The sequence below is a fragment of the Nymphaea colorata genome, chromosome 7 (assembly GCF_008831285.2).
Source record: "Nymphaea colorata isolate Beijing-Zhang1983 chromosome 7, ASM883128v2, whole genome shotgun sequence".
NCBI lineage: Eukaryota > Viridiplantae > Streptophyta > Magnoliopsida > Nymphaeales > Nymphaeaceae > Nymphaea > Nymphaea colorata.
In genome coordinates, this window is record NC_045144.1 from 18,655,981 (window position 1) to 18,668,049 (window position 12,069).

General features: G+C 35.8%; 1 long non-coding RNA gene across 2 annotated transcripts; it reads left to right on the top strand.

Moving 5' to 3' along the window:
* Positions 1-5,421: 5,421 nt before the first annotated feature.
* On the top strand, positions 5,422-8,177 carry LOC116257025 (uncharacterized). 2 transcript variants are annotated; one of them, XR_004173286.2, is made up of 7 exons: positions 5,422-5,632; positions 5,729-5,936; positions 6,185-6,276; positions 6,946-7,083; positions 7,435-7,595; positions 7,674-7,871; positions 7,952-8,177. It is a non-coding gene; the product is annotated as an uncharacterized LOC116257025 (long non-coding RNA). The 2 variants fall into 2 exon arrangements; XR_004173288.2 differs by having other exon boundaries at positions 6,946-6,994.
* The last annotated feature ends 3,892 nt before the right edge of the window (positions 8,178-12,069 follow it).

Here is a 12,069-nt window from a genome sequence, read left to right on the forward strand (position 1 = left end):
AACCACATGGACCCATATATACAGGAACGGAACGAAACAGATTAGTAAATATTTACCTTGGGAGATTGCATATAAACAATATTTAGCAATTCTGAAAACCACCAACTGTAGAAAATATTTAACCTTTGGGAAAATCGCTAGAAAATAGTTGATTAGTTTTCAGAATTGCTAAATAGTTGATGCGCCTACTTAGCTTTTTCAAAAGACTAGAACTATTATCCGGTTCACATCACGACTGTCTCTGGTTTTTTTTTTTTTTTTAGGTTAATCAGATTCCCACCCCCACCCCTAAATGGCTTGGGTAATCTTTTTTAGCAACCCAGAAAAAAAATCATTAATTTATATTTATGAAATAAAATAAATAAAATTTTAAAAAGAAAGAGTGAAGGAGCAGACACAGCTAGCCACGCATAACAGATATACTAAATATGACCACTCAAACAAAAATAACAGCACTTTACTAGTTTTTTTTTTTTGGTGGAGTTTTCGTAGATTAAATTGATCCCGGGCGTTGATAGAGTGATTTGGACGGTTGCGATGCAATTATTAAAGAGATCATTAATATGGAAGTCGGTTCACTTTTTTTTCTTCTTTTAAAAAAAAATGTTGGCAGATACTAACACGAAACACTTTGGATTTAGACATTTCATCCCTACGCGGAACCCGAACCGCTCGAAAGGAACAAACACGCGGGGCGCAACACGAAACAGGGAAGCCGTCGATCATGACTCCCTTTCCAGATGAACGGTTCCCACATCACCATAACAAGAAGCGATGCGCTATCAACTCACGCGACAGATCGCCCGGGAAGAAAATTTTGATATATAACACCTTTTTTTTAAAAGAAGAAAAAAAGTGAACCGACTTCCATATTAATGATCTCTTTAATAATTGCATCGCAACCGTCCAAATCACTCTATCAACGCCCGGGATCAATTTAAACCAAGAAAACTCCACCAAAAAAAAAAAACTAGTAAAGTGCTGTTATTTTTGTTTGAGTGGCATATTTAGTATATCTGTTGTTATGCGTGACTAGCTGTGTCTGCTCCTTCACTCTTTCTTTTTAAAATTTTATTTATTTTATTTCATAAATATAAATTAATGATTTTTTTTCTGGGTTGCTAAAAAAGATTACCCGAGCCATTTACTCTTCTTTTTTGATTTATTTCATAAATATAAATTAATTATTTTTTTCTGGTCAGTTATTGCTAACACTTGTTAGAACAGTCCTGGTGTGAACCGGATAATTGTTCTGGTCTTTTGAAAAAGCTAAGTAGGCGCATCAAACACGAGAATGGTTCTCTGGAATTAATTTAGTGTCTGTTCAAGTTTTCAGTTGGATAAATATGCAGGAAACTTTTTGCGACTACGTTTCTTTATCACACAAGCAACTCCCTAGAGCAGATGATTTCACTGCTCTAGACTCTTCCCTCTTTGGTTTCATTCTTTTGGGTGAGGAATGGGTATTAATCCCACTGCTTAAAAAAGGCTCGAAGGGCCCTCCATTTTCCTTGCCTCCGGGGTCTTGAGCTGCGTCGGTGTCAGCGATAGCAACGGTGCACCCTTCAGCTTGGATGTCGTGCCCTACCGCCTTAAGATACAGGAACATAGCGCCTACGAGAATCAAACTAGAGACCTGTCTTAGTACAGGCCCCTAGCTCGACCAGCTACGCTATGCCCCTTGAGGCTCTTTGGCTTCATTCTTACATTGAACAATCGACAAGGTTATCTTGACATTGTGGAAAGCATGCACCAAGTCGTATATGTAACAATTAGAGTTCGAAAGATTTAATAATGTACAAAGCTGACAATATTACAATACAAATATGAAAGAAAATAATCAAAATCTACCATTCTTAAATAACTATTTACCTATATAAATAACTGAAAAACACCTAATTCTTACTACACCATACCATGAAAACGTAGAAGCTTTAATATTAAAGAGCAGTAAAAACGAAAAGAAGCAGTTGAATGATTCAAAAGCTATTTACAAAAAGGATAAATGAAATCACATTAGGCATATACGACATAAATGAACTTCAACATATAGAACAAAAACTTTCATCCTTATAGTCAGAACTAAAAATAAAATTGATTGATGAAGATAATATAACCACACAACCACTATTAAAATATGTACAAGATGATCTACTAGAATTTGATAAATACATGCAAAAACTACTAAAAGGAAGTTAAGTAAGAGAATCTAATTCAAAACATAGTAGTCGAGATTTTATAATAAATAAACATAGCGAGCAAAAAAAAGACGAAACCATAATGGTTATAGATTATAGAAATCTTAATGTAAAAACAAAAACTTACAATTATTTTATTCTAAATAAAATATTTAAATTAAAACAAATATCAGAATATCAATATTTTATTAAATTTGACTGCAAAAGTGGATTCTACCACCCTAAATTAGAAGAGGAAAGTAAATCTTTGACCGCGTTTGTAGTGACAAATGGATTTTACGAATGGAATGTATTACCATTTGAGTATAAAAATGTAACTAGAAGATTTCAAACTTTTATGGATAAAAAATTTAAGGGATTAAATACCTATGTCATATATTGACGACATATTATTATACACATACATGAAAGAAGACCACTACACTTTACTTAGAGAATTCATAAATTATGCTAAGAAAACAAGAAGAACAACAAGCAAAAGCAAAGCAATAATTTGTAAAAAATAGATAGAATTTCTATGAATAGAAATAAAAAAAACAGGGATAAAAATGTAAAATCATATAGTACAAAAATAGCAAAGTTTGATTATTTAGATACAAAAGTAAAATTACAATCTTTTTTTGGTTTAGTCAACCAAGTTTGAGAATACATTCTTAAGTTGGCAGAATATTATAAACTTTTACAAACCAAATTAAAAAAGGATAAAGAGTATTATCAAGATGAAACTGACAGACAATATATACAAAAAATTTATAAGATTTGTAAAACCTACCTAAGTTAGAATTCTCAGATGAAACAAACGATTGTATTTGGATAATTGAATCAGATGCATACGATAAAAGTTATGGATTAGTATTAAAATATAGATATAAAAGAGACACCAAAGAAAACCTTTGCAGGTATCACTCCGCAAGATTTAAAGAAAAAGAAAGCAAATAGAAATTAATAGAAAAGAATTACTAGCATTATATTATGCACTCTTACTTTTTAAAATCTATATAGTGTTCACAAAATTTATAGTTAAAACCGACAATACAGGTAAAACATTTGGTTAAATGCAAAATTAAAAAATTTGTAAAAATAGAGATAGGAAGGTTAGTAAATAAAATAAAATTGTTTTGATTTTACAGTATCAAAAGCATTGAAAATAGTTTTGTGGATGTTCTTTCATCAGAGTAGAGGCTCCAGGAAAGATAAAGGAAAAAATTGACACCAAAATGACTAACTATGTAAATTTTTATGGAGATGCAGAAGGTAGAGATCCCAAGTAGATATCAAAAATATCTAAAAACACATGTAAAAGAAAGACTATCGAAACCATATAAGAAGAAAATAAACTTAAAACAGCATAGAAGAAAATTTTCCAAAACTATAATCTTGACGATAAGTTCAAGAGACCAAAAATAAAAACTACACCAGCAAAAAAGAAAAAGCCAAACCATATTAGTAAAAATCACCAACGAAACTTGAAAGCGGTCACTACTTCCTAAATAACAACCCCAAGGAACCAAACCAAACAAAGGGAACATTATCATATAATTACGGGCTATTAAACACAGTAACCTTCCTGAAACATGTAAGGCTACAAAAAGATATTTTAAAAAATAACAATGCCGACCTCATATATGTCCGAAAGGATACAATTAATCTTAGCCAAAAAGAAGAGAAAGGTGTGACTTACAACAACAGCAGTCCACTCCTTTTATAGCTCTGTCAGCCCCGCCACTTTCACCCGCCCATCGATACAGGACTAAATAAGTGAAAGTCCCATATGTATGGTCATCGTATGATGAAGCAATTTTGCAGCATCATAAAATTCTTCTTGCAAGTTTAAGTCCCTCGGCTCTCCATGACAAGACCCTTTTGCTTCTTCACTTCACGAAGCTGGCAGCCAGACAAACACCTTTTCCCGATACCCACTTCAAATTTTCGCCGGAACGCCGCCCAATGGTTCCGAGAAATCTTGACTATGCCGGAAAATCAACTGCTCCAATCGGTCAGAACAAAATCAAAAGGGAACAGAAAGGTGTCCCACTTGAGAAGAAACATGGAGGGGATTCATGTTCGGCAATTCCAAGGGATTAGAGCCAGAAGGACTGAAGTCCCTGAACCCCCAAAAACCTATGCAGTTGACGGGAAAAGAGATCCTCAAGCAGTGTCGCGATAAGCAACCAGAAAAGGGTTTTTTCCTTTGCTTATTGATGTGGTGAAGGAGCCGTTGAAGGTTTCGGTGTCTCAGAATATCTTTTGGTCTTCCATAGCTGTGTCGATGCTCATGGGACGGCCCATTATGATTGTCGTGGTTGGCATTTGGCAGGACGTAAAGGCTCATGAATGTTAACCATCAATTTCAAGAAGAAAAGCCAGTAAGTTTATTTTTTGCAACGGGAAGCGTTGTAGAGTTCTCGAGCAAGCGGAGAGAAACCGTTCCTGCTCTCCTGATACGAACGCTGCCAGGAGAGACTCCCACAACCATATCAGGTGCGCAGATGGTTTGTATCTGCTCCTGCAGATAGAAATTGTATATACGCTAGCATATTTTTGAAGGAAAAGTGCCCCAGTTAGATGCTGAAGATTTACTTGAACCATTTTCACTTCTTCTTCGCAGGTTCTTCACAGGTGAATAGTAGGCTGGCGGTTCTGGGTGCTTCTTTAAAATGGAAATAAACACTCATAAGACTCCAAGGCTGCGGGGTAGGCGTGGGTTTTGGACATACTTTTGGGGATGTTTTTTGTTTTTGTTACGGTGCTTAATGTAAATCCATCACTGGAAGTGAGATTAATCTCCTTAAAGTTTTTGTCCATCTAATTGGTGTTAGAGAGAGTTGTAAGTCATTTCAGGTTATCCCTTTCTTTGTTTTTTGTACGTGTAAATTTGGTTTTTTGAATCTCTTCGGTACGCTTTTTCGTTTGTACATGTAAATTTTGTTTTTTCAATAAAAGGTAAGGAGCCAACTTTAAAGGCATCATGAACAAGTAGGGCTGCACAACGAGTCGAGTTACTCGAACTCGACTCGTTTAACTCGACTCGTAAGTTTAAACGAGCTGCTTATTTAGTTAAGCGAGTCGAGCTCGAGTTGACGAGCCGACTCGTTTAATTAATCGAGTCGAGTTCATTTAAGTGAACTCGTTAAAGCTCGACTCGGCTCGTTTAGTTAATAAACCGATTTTTTTAAAACCGATTCAGATGAGAAAGCGGGAAGAATTTTAGGGTTTCCTGGCTTAAGCTACTTTCCTTTTTTTCGTTTTCGTTCTCACTTCTCCCTCTCTGAGCTCTCTCCGACTCTCCCTCTCTCGCCTCTCGGTCTCTCCAACTTCTCCTTCTCTAGTTCTCCCATCTGGTCGTCTCCGACGTCTGCAGGGGGAGTCTCCGATGTCTGCAGGAGGAACCAGTCGTCCGCGGCCGTGGGCCATTTCAGCCTTCAGCCTTCAAGGTCAGCCGGCTGCTCCGCCTTCAGCCCAAGGTGAGGTCGTCCACTTCTCTGTCTCCAGTTCTCTCACTCTAGTTCTCCTGTCTCCGACGTCTGCAGGGGGAGTCTCCGACGTCGACACTCGACAGCCACTCTGAACAAGTGGACTTTGTGACTTTGGAGGCTTGGAGCACAACATCGTTAACGCCTTTAAAAAGACCGACGATTCTTTCGTGTTCACTTATAAAAGCCGCGTCATTCACTCAGCCACTCCTCGGGCGGGAGGAAGAGGAAAGGGAGAGGAGACGCAAGAACTTGTGAGAAAGAGGTAACAAAAATTTCGACGTATCTTTCTCTTACCTAAGAATCTGAACTCTGCCATTTATTTGACCCTTTTTCTCATCTATGATGAGGGTCAGAGATTGATGGTTTATTTTTCCTTTTTATTTTAGTTTTTTTTTCTATTGGAAAAGTAATGCTTTCTTGACTTGTTGATATTCTTATCTTTAGTACCTAGATGGTTCTCTTGCTCGTCATTTGATTTCCTGTTGAGAGCTCCTTTTTTCTTCTTTGAAGCACGGGCGACAGGAGGTACATGTCAATGGCTTCTGGGACCTTGCACAGTGAATTCCATTGAACTTTCAGACGGTTCATCTTGCAGCAGTGGGGTAAGATCTTGAACATATTCTAATTTCCTCTTGGCAATCTCCTTTGTTCTGACTATATTTAACTTTCCGGTAGCTTCAATTTCCTTTTCCAAAATATATCTCCCTGTTTTTCAGTTTTTGCATCTCACTCAAGATGAAGTCTTGCTAATAGGAGTCTCTTCATCTTGCCAGTGGCTTGCATGTGTTCTGAAATTTTTATGCTGAATTTCTGTTTATTTTGCCTGAGTGTGGCTGGGCATGGCTGCTAGAGGGATGGAGAGACATGGTTTTACACACCTGGGCAAGTAACAATGTCTCTGAACCCAGATTGTGGGTTCTCCGCATCAAATTGAGGAAAAGCATTATCTAAATTTATGGAATTGGTCTATTCATCTTGCTAGCAGTCTGAAGTGTCTTTTGATGTCCTTTTGATTTGATGCATTAATCTTGAGAAAAAAATTTCATCACTAGAGCTGAACTATCAGACCTTTTATAGTTTATGTTTCTTTGTATATTTCTTTAAAGAAGGTGTAGTGTATTTGCTTATACTGGAAATGCTAGCTAATTGTATTTGCTCATTCAGAACTGAGTCACAAATTGTCCTTGAGAAAATAATTGGTGGATGTGTTCATTGTTGCATTTCTTGCTTGTTGCCTGTTGGAACTTACACTGATTATATTATTTCTTTAGATGCTGGGGATATGTCCAAGGGAAGCGGTACTTATATAGGGAAGTTGAGGTGAGTTCTAATATCAAAATCGTTCTTCACTGAAGACCAATGGCTGAAGACCAATGGCCAATGGGCTGGTTTCTCTGCTGAAGAAACAGGTGAGTTCTAATATCACCTGTTTCTTCCTAGAACCACATCAATCCATGCAATGTGTCAGCAAGGTACAAAGAAAAACAGAGGGAAAAAATGTGTCAATGGTTCACAAGATGTTTATTAGTTGAAACTTGAAAGATAGCTGAATTTTTTATAGTTTATAAGTTTTCAGAGTTTCAACATTTTAATTGAGCAATTTTTTCCCATGATGAAAATCACATAAGCAACAATATTTTGTGCAATCAATGGTCATCTTTTGTTACTAGCTAAAAAGTCATAACTTTTATTGTTTGCTTTAGATGTATTCAATGGTTCATGTTCTTGAAATTGCTAACATGTTCAATGCTAAAAACAAGGGGACCAAGGAGAATGCATTGTGTTATGGATGCCATTCCAGCAACAACAATTGAACCTCGTTGCCCCAACACAGACTGAGTTTCTGCTCAGTGGCCTTGACTCCTTCTCATCATATCCTTTTTTCAGATCTAAGTCTATTCACTTAGGTTCATTCTACATGGTACGTTTTTGCAGCTTTTGTGTCTGCGTCAAAGATTGTGATCAGTGACCGAGAATGCTATATTATTACTTGGTGTAGGTTGTAGCCATCAAGCAGCTTGACCGCAATGGGTTGCAAGGAAACAGGGAATTCCTTGTTGAGGTTTTGATGCTAAGTCTACTTCATCACAGTAACCTTGTTAATCAGATCGGGTATTGTGCTGATGGGGTTCAGAGATTGTTGGTTTAATGGTTTATGAATATATGCCACTAGGATCATGGGAAGATCATCTACATGGTACGTTTTCCTCCATCATTTGAGCTTATGGTTTAATACACTTTCTTTTCATTTACCTCTAGTGTCACTTTTTGATACAGATCTTCTGATAAAAAACGACTGGACTGGAATACTAGAATGAAAATTGCAGCTGGTGCAGCGAAAGGATTGGAATATTTGCATGACAATGTAATATACCGTGACAAGAAATGCTCAAAGATTCTGTTTTTTATATGTTTCTCTAAGCCAAGGAGAAGGCTATTGCACATCTGAAATGTTGTCACATAGCTTGCAAAGTAATTAGGTGAAGTTGCAACCTTTTTTTCATTTTTGTTCAAGCTTTCTGCAGTTACTGTCTACGTGATAACGAGTAAATCGAGCTATTTTGAAGAAAAACGAGCTTATCGAGCTTAATCGAGCTCAACAAGTAAGTATGAGTAGTTAAACGAGCTTATCGAGCTTAATCGAGTCGAGTTCGAGCTTGACAAGTCACTATCGAGTCGAGTTCGAGCCAGGATAGTCGAGCCTTAATCGAGCTCGAGTCGAGTCGAGCTCATGTCTTATTTAGTCGAGCCGAGTTCGAGCTGACCAAGCTCGAGCTCGACTCGGCTCGTGTTCAGCCCTATGAACAAGGGCAGAGCCATAATCCTTCCCCAATATATATATATATATATATATATATATATATATATATGTGTGTGTGTGTGTGTGTGTGTGTGTGTGTGTGTGTGTGTGTGTGTGTGTGTGCAGTTTTAAAAAAGTTTCATTTAGCTTACATAAAAAATTAAAAAAACTATTTGTTTACCCTTATTAAAATTTCAAACTATAGTTTTCCCCTCATAATGAAAAGTTGTTGGCTTCACCACTCTGCTCAGCTCTATGCATGAACATCCTAAACCGATGAGGAAGACCATGGTAATGTAAGCATCAGTTGTCAAAGAGCCTCGTTCTACTGCTCAATAGCATTTGGTTTTCATAGTGCTAGTTCTTGGTATCTTGATTTTCCCAATCCAAATCCTTTACGGAGAGTTGTAGTTGTTTGGCATTAAGAACACTATATGACTATACTTTTGATGCTAATACACCGACTAATTGAGTGTGAGTTGGAATACATGAGCTGATGAACTCGGGTCCAGATCCAACCTGGTTTAGATTCCAAGTTATTTAGCCAATAGGTCAGATTTTTTACCTACCTATTTTAGTCTACGCCAACAAAATTAATAAACCATTCATGATTTAGTTCATACATTTAAACATATTTTTTGACGTATATATATTGTTTTGCTCATATACTTCATTTACGGACATAATTAACAGCATCATGTATAGCATATCTAAACTTAGATAAAAAAGCATAACATAAGTTTCTAGACATCAAGAGCAAATCTCATTTGTATGTTGACAAGCACATATATTTCAATTCATTAGCACAAAAGTCTGGTTCTCAAGTATTAATCCAAGTAAATTCATAATTTTACAAAACATAAGCACATGAGACTTACGTGAGATAAACTAGATTCAGATCCAAATCTCTTTGTAACAATTATCCAAGCACAAATCTATATGCTTAATCAAAACAAATACAACATGATTCTATGACCATCATCAGATTGATATGCAACAGTTAGCAAAGTTACAAACATATATATGTGCTAATAAACGGATGATTTCACAGTTGCAATCTATGTGTCATTTCTGTAGAAAATCCTCTGTTTATTCTGCAAGCCAAGATGAATCTTTAGAATTGGGAGGACACTGATAACTGGAAAACAGTGGATAAAAGTGGTCTTGTGAACCATTGGAGTTTGTTTATAGTAACTTAGAGGCTTAGACAAAATAAAGTTAAGTGTTTGTTAACATATTTTTTTCTGCAAAATAGTAATGCAGATTCAGAAGTACCAACCTTCAGCCTCTGAATACTTCCTGTTTCTAACGGGCATTATCCAATTTCTCTATTCATTATTTGTCCTCTCTCTCTCTCTGTTTAGGAAAATAGTAACAATAATAAAAGGTAGCATCAGGAACTTCACAATACTAAAAACAGCACATTGGTAGGCCTCTAATTGTTTCTTTTTATAAAAAATGTACAAGGGCTGCTGTCATTTTCAATAATATTGCGAATTGATTTTTTTTTTTTATCATTTTCTCCAAATAAGTTAAGTGTTTAAACTATGTTTGGAACAAATTCTTTGAGGCTAACCTCCCTTTCAAATATTGTGTTTTCTTACGAGAAACTTGAGACTGGGAGATGAAGAAATAGACACTTAGAAAGTAGAACTTTGATAGCAAGTTGGTTAGAAGTGGGCTTGAATCACTGGATGAACCGGTGTTGAATGAAGTTTTGGGCGCTAAGAATCTCTTTCTGCCACCGTCTAAATATGTTTGGCTGGGCCCAACATGGGAAACTATTCCAAGGGCAAGACTTGGGAACATGAAATGACACAATCCAGACCCTAGTACATGGTATTGACTCTCTCTCTCTCTCTCTCTCTCTCTCTCTCTCTCTCTCTGTATAATATATATATATATATATATATATATATATATATATATATATATATATATGTGTGTGTGTGTGTGTGTGTGTGTGTGTGTGATTGAAAATTTAAAGGGCAAAGGTGCATCAAATTTTGCAAGTGAATATACGCCGTTGATGAAAAAAAAATACTAATACATAGTGAGATATGGTCAAAGCAGTGCTGTGAGATCTAAACCACCTGGACCCATATATATAGGAACCGAAGGAAAAACAGATTACTAAATATTTACCTTGGGAGATTGCATATAAACAATATTTAGCAATTCTGAAAACCACCAACTGTAGAAAATATTTAACCTTTGGGAAAATCGTTAGAAAATAGCGTCTAGAATTTTTTTTTTTTCTTTTAAAGCAAGAAAACCCTATTGGGACAACTCTAACGACTCTTTTTATCTATTTCCTGCTAATACTTATCGGTGGGCATTTGAACGGAGACAGAGATTAGCAAAATCCAACTCCTTGTGTGTGAGTTTTACCCATGATTAAGTTTTACCATTGTCACATATATCGTGTGTGTGTGGGTATTATAAGGCGAGAAATTTTTCGGGTATAATACGGTATAGTTGTATATCTTGAGAATATCTTGGAAAAATCTCAGAAATTTTTTTAAAAATCTAAAACATTTAATAAATCCTGAAAATTATAAAAAATGAAAATTAATAAAAAAACAAAAAATGTGAAAAAAAACACATATAATACGCATTTTTTCACATTTTTTTTATTTTCTGACATTTAAAAAAAACGTGTCTAATTGCTGTTTTATACGGCTAACTTATTTCTCAGGTATTATATTTCCTTTTTTCAAATAATAACCGTTTTATGTGACAATTACCCGTTTTATGTGGATGAGTTGTTCCAACCTAATTCGATCCATTTAGATCTCATACGGGTGAAATTGGATTCCTATGTTCAAGTGTCCAACTTGGTTGACTGAGCAATTTGGAAAGAAAAAAAAAAAGAAGAAAGCAGTTGAAATTAAAAAATTCAGTCAATCAAAGTCAAAACAAATAACGTAGACTTTTGCTTAGTCCTAAAGTAAAATTAACCTATGTTCAAGCTTATCCAGCTTCTTATTTTCTAGAACTCTAACAACTTACCCTTTTTCTTTTCTTTTTTTACTGAATGAGCGGGGTTTCCCATTGTACAGAAGAAAGTCGAAACCTCCACCCAACCCCTTATTCCTTAGGGTACAATGTCTGCTTTCAGTGCCCCGGGTGTCACCCCACCGTACTTCAGCTTGCACGTCAGTGGCCTCTTTTTGCAACATAAAAGGTTGATGCTACCGGAATTCAAAATGAAATCAGCCACCTACCAGCCCCTACCCCAACCGTTGAGCCAACCCTTTTTGGAGATTTTTTTTTTCATTCTTTCTTTAGAAAAAGGATAAATCACATAAGTATCTTTGAATTTAAGACTTTTGAGTTAATAGTTTTTTTACATTATCGCAACCCAATTATGGTGAAAGAATATCTATTAATTGAACTGATTATCGATTACTTTCTCTGTCTCTGAATAATTGGTGTACCTTAAAAACCGCACCCAATTAGAAAGTCGCTTAATGTCACCTCTAGAGAAACCATATTAAGATAATAGTACGAATTAATTAAATAATGTCATAATAAAATATATGCGAATAGGAAATAGACTACCACATTAAAGTCTCCATGACCACAAGACTAA